The 6000-nt window shown below is 33.8% G+C and overlaps 1 long non-coding RNA gene across 1 annotated transcript in view; it reads left to right on the top strand.

The window, feature by feature from the left end:
- Positions 1 to 260: 260 nt before the first annotated feature.
- Positions 261 to 6000, top strand: part of LOC132599661 (uncharacterized) — a 31388-nt gene continuing 25648 nt past the window's right edge. Inside the window, exon 1 of the long non-coding RNA XR_009566926.1 lies at positions 261 to 883. This is a non-coding gene — a long non-coding RNA (uncharacterized LOC132599661). The remainder of the gene's footprint in view (positions 884 to 6000) is intronic.

Genomic DNA, 6000 nt, shown 5'->3' with positions numbered 1-6000 from the left:
GTACTCCGGACGAAAATATCGACATCTCGGTAGCACAACCCAGTGTGACTCGCGAATTCTAAGGGCCACCCGTCCTGGATCTTTGCCCAATAGACAGACGGGACCCCTAATTTTGTCCACGAGGGGTTCTCACTGGCACCACTCTGCGGGACCCGCGGAGTCCATGCACTCACTCAATCAACAATTCTAGAACCACTACAACAAAGTATAGAATTAGCAACAATCTTTTAGCAACAACAATGATATTGTTGCTAAATATTAAGAAATGGCAACAACTTTAGTTAGTTGTTGCTATATCATAGACCTTTTAGCCACAATTTTTTTTTTTGTTGGCAAATATTTAAATTTTGTTGCCATATTTTATAATTAATATAATGAATAAAAATAAAAATAAATTGACAACAACTTTTTAGCAACCACCATGGTACTGTTGGCTAAAGTTAGTAAATGGCAACAACTTTATTTCAGTTGTTGCCATATCGTCAAGCTTTTAACAACGATTTTTCCTTGTTACCAAGCAATTTAGATTTTTGTTGCCATAACTTACAGTTAATATAATTAACTTAAAATATAAATAGAATTGGCAACAACAAAATTTTATTGTTGGTAATACTATTAATTTTCTCAACAACTTAAGTGCAGTGTGGCCTAAATTTTTTATTTTTCCGCCAAAACCAAACGCGGCAAACTTTTTTTCCCTAAAATCCTTAGCGCTCTTTTCTAGTTTTTATTCTACCCAGGTTTTCTTTTTCTATTGTTGAAACTGAATCCTAAAATCCTTAGCGCTCTTTTCCAGTTTTTATTCTACCCAAATTTTCTTTTTTCTATTGTTGAAACTAAATCTTTCTCTGTTGGGTTTTGTTGCTGCTCAAAGAAAAAAGTTGTAAGTACTCTCTCGTTTGCTCTTCAGCTTTAATTTGTATATTTGGTTTGATTTTAGTTTCCAGCAGCTTGTAACCCAAGGTTTTGTTGCTGCTGGGTTTTGGGGATTTTGATTTTCCTATTAGATTTTATCTACTTGTTTTCTCATCTTTGCATCTCTTGAAAAAGAATCTAATCTTTTTCAAGAAAGAGTACATTTATAGCAGAGTATGTGAAGGTTATTTCTCTCTGTTTAAACCTTTGCTTCAGATCTCTCTCACTTGTTTAGTGAGGACTGACGACCTTCACTTCAAATTTCTCACTTGGTAATCAGCTAAAGTTTTTATCTTTTTCTGTTTCCATTTTTGTGCTTTACTGTAAAGTGTTTTGGTCTCTGTGTAGTACTTATTTTTGTCTTATCTTCTAAGTTGTTTGATTTTCCCTTTTTCGGACTTATTTTTAGTTTTCAAAGAGTAGTCAAAATTATGCTGATGTAGTATTTAGGAGTTAATAAATACATATTTAGGTCCTTTATGAATGTTCTAATGAATTTGCTGCTATTTCTGGTGCTTCATGATAACTTTGCTCATTTATCCATGTTTTAAATTACACGTTTAACTCCCGATTTCATGAGAAGTTCATCAATTAGTTGTTGCTTTTTTTAAGTTTTGGATCTGTTCGGTTCCTAAAATGTCTGGTGTATGTCGATTTTCTGTCCAATTTTTGGTTCTTCGAATATTTTATTCTTGTATGTAAATATTCATTGAATCCAAAGTAACACTTGAAAGTATTATGCTACTCTTATAATGAAATAAGGTCCGGGAAAAGGCCACACCCTTAAAGGGTGTGACATGAAATTCTTCTCGATATCTTTATCTCTCTATGTCCTCCTAGTTTGTGTCAACTTACTCCATAGTTGTAATCACTGGGTAAATAGAAAAGGTAAAACATTACATTAGATAGTTCGTTTTACTTAAGACTTCAGCTTAATGAAGATAATGCTATTTTTTTTATATTTCATTGTAGGTAAGTATATGATGGATAAGAATTGGATACTTATTAAGAATAGGAGATTACCAGAATACCTGACCGGTATGGAACAATTTTTAAACTATGCATTTTCCAATCCTGAGGTTGGTGTAATAATCCAGTGTCCGTGCATTAAATGTAACAATGTGCTTTGGAAAACGAGAGAAGAAGTGGAGTTAGATTTACTTAAATGGGGAATAGTGTTGACACCCAATTTTGTCCCGCCTCTCCTCCGAAATACATATTTGCGCTTCTAATATTTTCAAAAAATAAAATAAAAATAATAATACTATATATTATGTTTATTATAATTATTAATCTCTTATCAATAACGGCATTTCATTATTCTGTTACAACTATTATTATTATCATTACTATTATTATTATTATTATTATTATTATTAATTTATTATTATTATTTATTATTATTATTATCATTATTATTTTACTATCACTATTATTGTTATTATTATTAATTTACTATCATTTTGTTATTATCAATAATTGTTACTTATTATTATTATTATTATTATTATTATTATTATTATTATTATTATTATCATATTTATTATTATTATTAATTATTATTATCCTTATTGTTATTTTGTTATTAATTATCAGTATTTGTTATCTACTATTATTATCATATCTATTATTATTTTTTATCACCATTATCATCAGCATTATCATTATTACCATTATCATTATTGTTATTATTATTAGCAATATTACTACTGCTATTTATTTGCTGCTATTATTTGGTATTATTGAAACCTGCATTTTCTCAGTGTTTTACCAACTTCCGCATACACATCGCATTTATTTCGCACATTTAAAATGATAGCGTTTATTTATTGTTAAAATATTATTGCACGGTCATTGCAACATCATATATTTTTATTATCCGGATCTCTTATAATTACACGCTTTTCGCATTAGATAATATTCTGGCACCCTTAGTACACCGTTAATCAAAATGGGTCTTTTATTCAAATTTAGAAGCCAAACTATTTCTTGCACTCGGTCCGTATTTTGACTTACCGGACCCCAAATCAAAGTCCGATTAACTCCTAATATTTTTTGGACTAGACCATATTTTTATCTCAATTTTTAGACCAGTCTATGTTTTAATTCACTAGTCCATTCTTTTAATACCCAGTCTAAAAAATTGACCCGGTCCACAAATGGACCGGGTCCGATCCATTTTCATCCAAATAAGGGGTTTCCCATTTCATTTTCGTTTCCATCCCCTCCTCTCTCCGCCTCCCTTTTCCCCTTTCCTCTTCCTCTCCGCCGTCTCCACCCACCTCCCCATCGTCACCCCATTCGTCGACTCCGCCATCTCCCCTCTCTCATCGTCACCCGCTTCCCACGTTACCCGCACCCTCCACTACACCTCTGCCACTCCGTTACCCCCACACCTTCTGGTTCCCCATACCTCCGCTACACCCACGTTACCTCCATCCATGCCCATACTCCACTACACCTCTGACACCCCACGTTTCCCCCTCTTTCATCGTCATCCCATACCTCACTGTCACCCCATTTAGTTTTGTCCCCACGCTCATCTGTCTAGAAAAAGAAACAACGAAAAACCCTAAAGGGGGGCTCTATAAAATGAATTCTGGAGATTCTGGAAAGGGGCTGGTTTTTTTGGACAAAAAAAGGGAGGAGAGACGGAAAACCCCAAGAACCAGTTTTCACTTTTGATTCGGAAACCCCAAGAATAACTTGTTTTAGCCGTCAAAACCCCCTCGAAATTAGGTTTCAGATTCGTTTAAACCCCAAGAAATCCCCTCCACAAACGACATTAGTTTTTTTTTCTTAGCAGTATTATCCGATATCGAGTCAAAATCCATATCGCTGTGTTCTGTTCTTCCCTTGACATCTGTTTGGGTTCAGGGGTGTATAAAATTCGGGATTTTAGTATTTCGAAGTATATTTGAAGTGTTCGAGGTTAGATCGAAACCTTCGCCTCGCTTCGCTGCACCCGAAGAAGGTAATCCTTCATCCCTTCTCTCTATTTTTACGTTTGTTGTTGGCCCTGTGGTATTTAGATTTATTATCTCATGATTCAAACATGTCAGTTTTTTTTTTTTTTTTTTTTCATTTTAGTAGTTAAAACGTTTGAATGTTCATGTTTCGGTGTGACTTAATTTCCAGGCTGTTAGCTAGTTGAATCTGTCTATTCATGCTTTAACTCAGCATCAGATAATTTTAGTCTTATTATCATGATTGTGTTCGTATGTAGTTCATGTGAGTACACTGAATGTTCAGGCCTTTGTATAAATGCAATACACATACCTTTTAGTTTCTCTTAGCCTTCCCTTTGAAAATAATATAACTGTGAGATTGAATATTTTGTTGAAAGTCCATAGTAATGGATCGAATATTTCTCATTCAGCAATAAGAAGCATCATTGCTTTTTGATAACTTACCTGTATGTGGCTTGGAACTGTCTACCTAGTAGTATGTATTTATTCCCTTAGTTTGCCTCTGTTCTTGATAATGTCTTATATGCTATCATAGCTTAAAAATACTCTTAGACAAGCATGATTTTGGTTATTGATTCAGTTTCCATGATCAAGTATACTCGTATGAATCCAGGTCATTACAAAATTTATGTCCAAATGTGTTGTGGTCATAGATACATGTTCATCTTATTAAGGGGCAGTTGAATGCCCATTTTAAATAACTAATGGTGGTAGTTTCAAATCTGGCTCCTTAATGAGGGGAGAGTTTAGACTCTGATCTTTCATTTGTTAGTGTATAATCTTGCTGTCGTTCTTATCAAACCTATGTCCCTGACGTCAACTAGTTAGTCCAATATGTATCTTTCCCTTCCAAAGATTGCTTGCTTTTAAAAGAGTAAAAGTTTTCCTAAGTCATGTTAAATTCAAGCATTTGATTTGATCCTGAATTGGTCTTAAATTTTAGATGACTTTCGAAACATGTCTTCCTCTTTTCTAGAGTTTTAAGTCTGCCTCTTTTCTTTAACTCAAACCCCTTTTAAGAGCAAGATTTAGCACAAATGAACTGGTCTCATTTTTCAGGCTGTTTCGATAAGCTGGTGTGAAGATTTAGTGCAAGAGCTTTTTTTTTGCCAATTGATTTCTATGTTTGCCTGAAATTGTTAGCTCATCTCTGATTCATTTGATATTAATAGCCGCAACTCTGGTTGTTAGCATATGCTTAGAGCGTATGTCTACTTTTCCCAAATTAGTACAAAATATATAAACTCAAGGATTCTCCAAACTGAAGTCGTGAAGTTAACCTTTGAAAATATTTGGTCAAAAATCTTTCCCTTTCTCTGTGTAAGTTAAAATTCCAAGCTTTGTTTTTTGTCTCTTCCCTATTTGATTTTCTGTGGTGCAGTATACTTCCAAGTATACCAGGTATACCCTGAGCATTATGTGCTATCGTATCTATCCGAACTTTACAGTTGTTTTGTGTACAACAAATATCATATTGCTATTATTATCTACGTTTGGATGTTGCCCTGTTTTCTTTTATGTCATAAATACATAGCGGCTGAACTGTGTATATATACGAAGTAAACCCAAATATACCCAATATATACAGTCTACTGATCAGTTTTCGATGTTTACTTTTATATATTTAACCTCATTTGTTGATTATATACTAATCCTTTTCTTTCCAATTTTATGCATGACCATCGCATACGAGTCCGAGGGACTCGTCTTATTCCGCATTTGGTGCTGGGCTAAAAACCCAACATAATCTCCTCGGGTCATCTTCCATGTCCAGCCCATCCGCAGCAATGCATAAAATCTCCGCTGGGCCGCAGCCCAACAGCAATACCCATAGCAGGCCATCTTAAAATGGGGCTGAGCCCATTTGTTTTAATTATCTCCTCCCTTATTTATTTTGTGAATTTAATTTGTATTATGCCACTTACCCTTTTTATTTCATTATTTCATTAGTTAGATAAATCCTAATGAATTAGTAGGTTTAGCTTTAGTAATGGGTAGTTAGTTTAAGGAAAAACTAACAATTAATTCCATAAGCTTATTCTCTTCTTTTTCATGTTAAAATTATTTATAACGCCTAATATTTATTTTATTTGGGACAATTGACGGCATGACTATT

Source organism: Lycium barbarum, chromosome 6 (assembly GCF_019175385.1).
Source record: "Lycium barbarum isolate Lr01 chromosome 6, ASM1917538v2, whole genome shotgun sequence".
NCBI lineage: Eukaryota > Viridiplantae > Streptophyta > Magnoliopsida > Solanales > Solanaceae > Lycium > Lycium barbarum.
The sequence above is the reverse complement of the archived record's forward strand: the minus strand, read 5'-3'. Positions and strand labels throughout refer to the sequence as shown.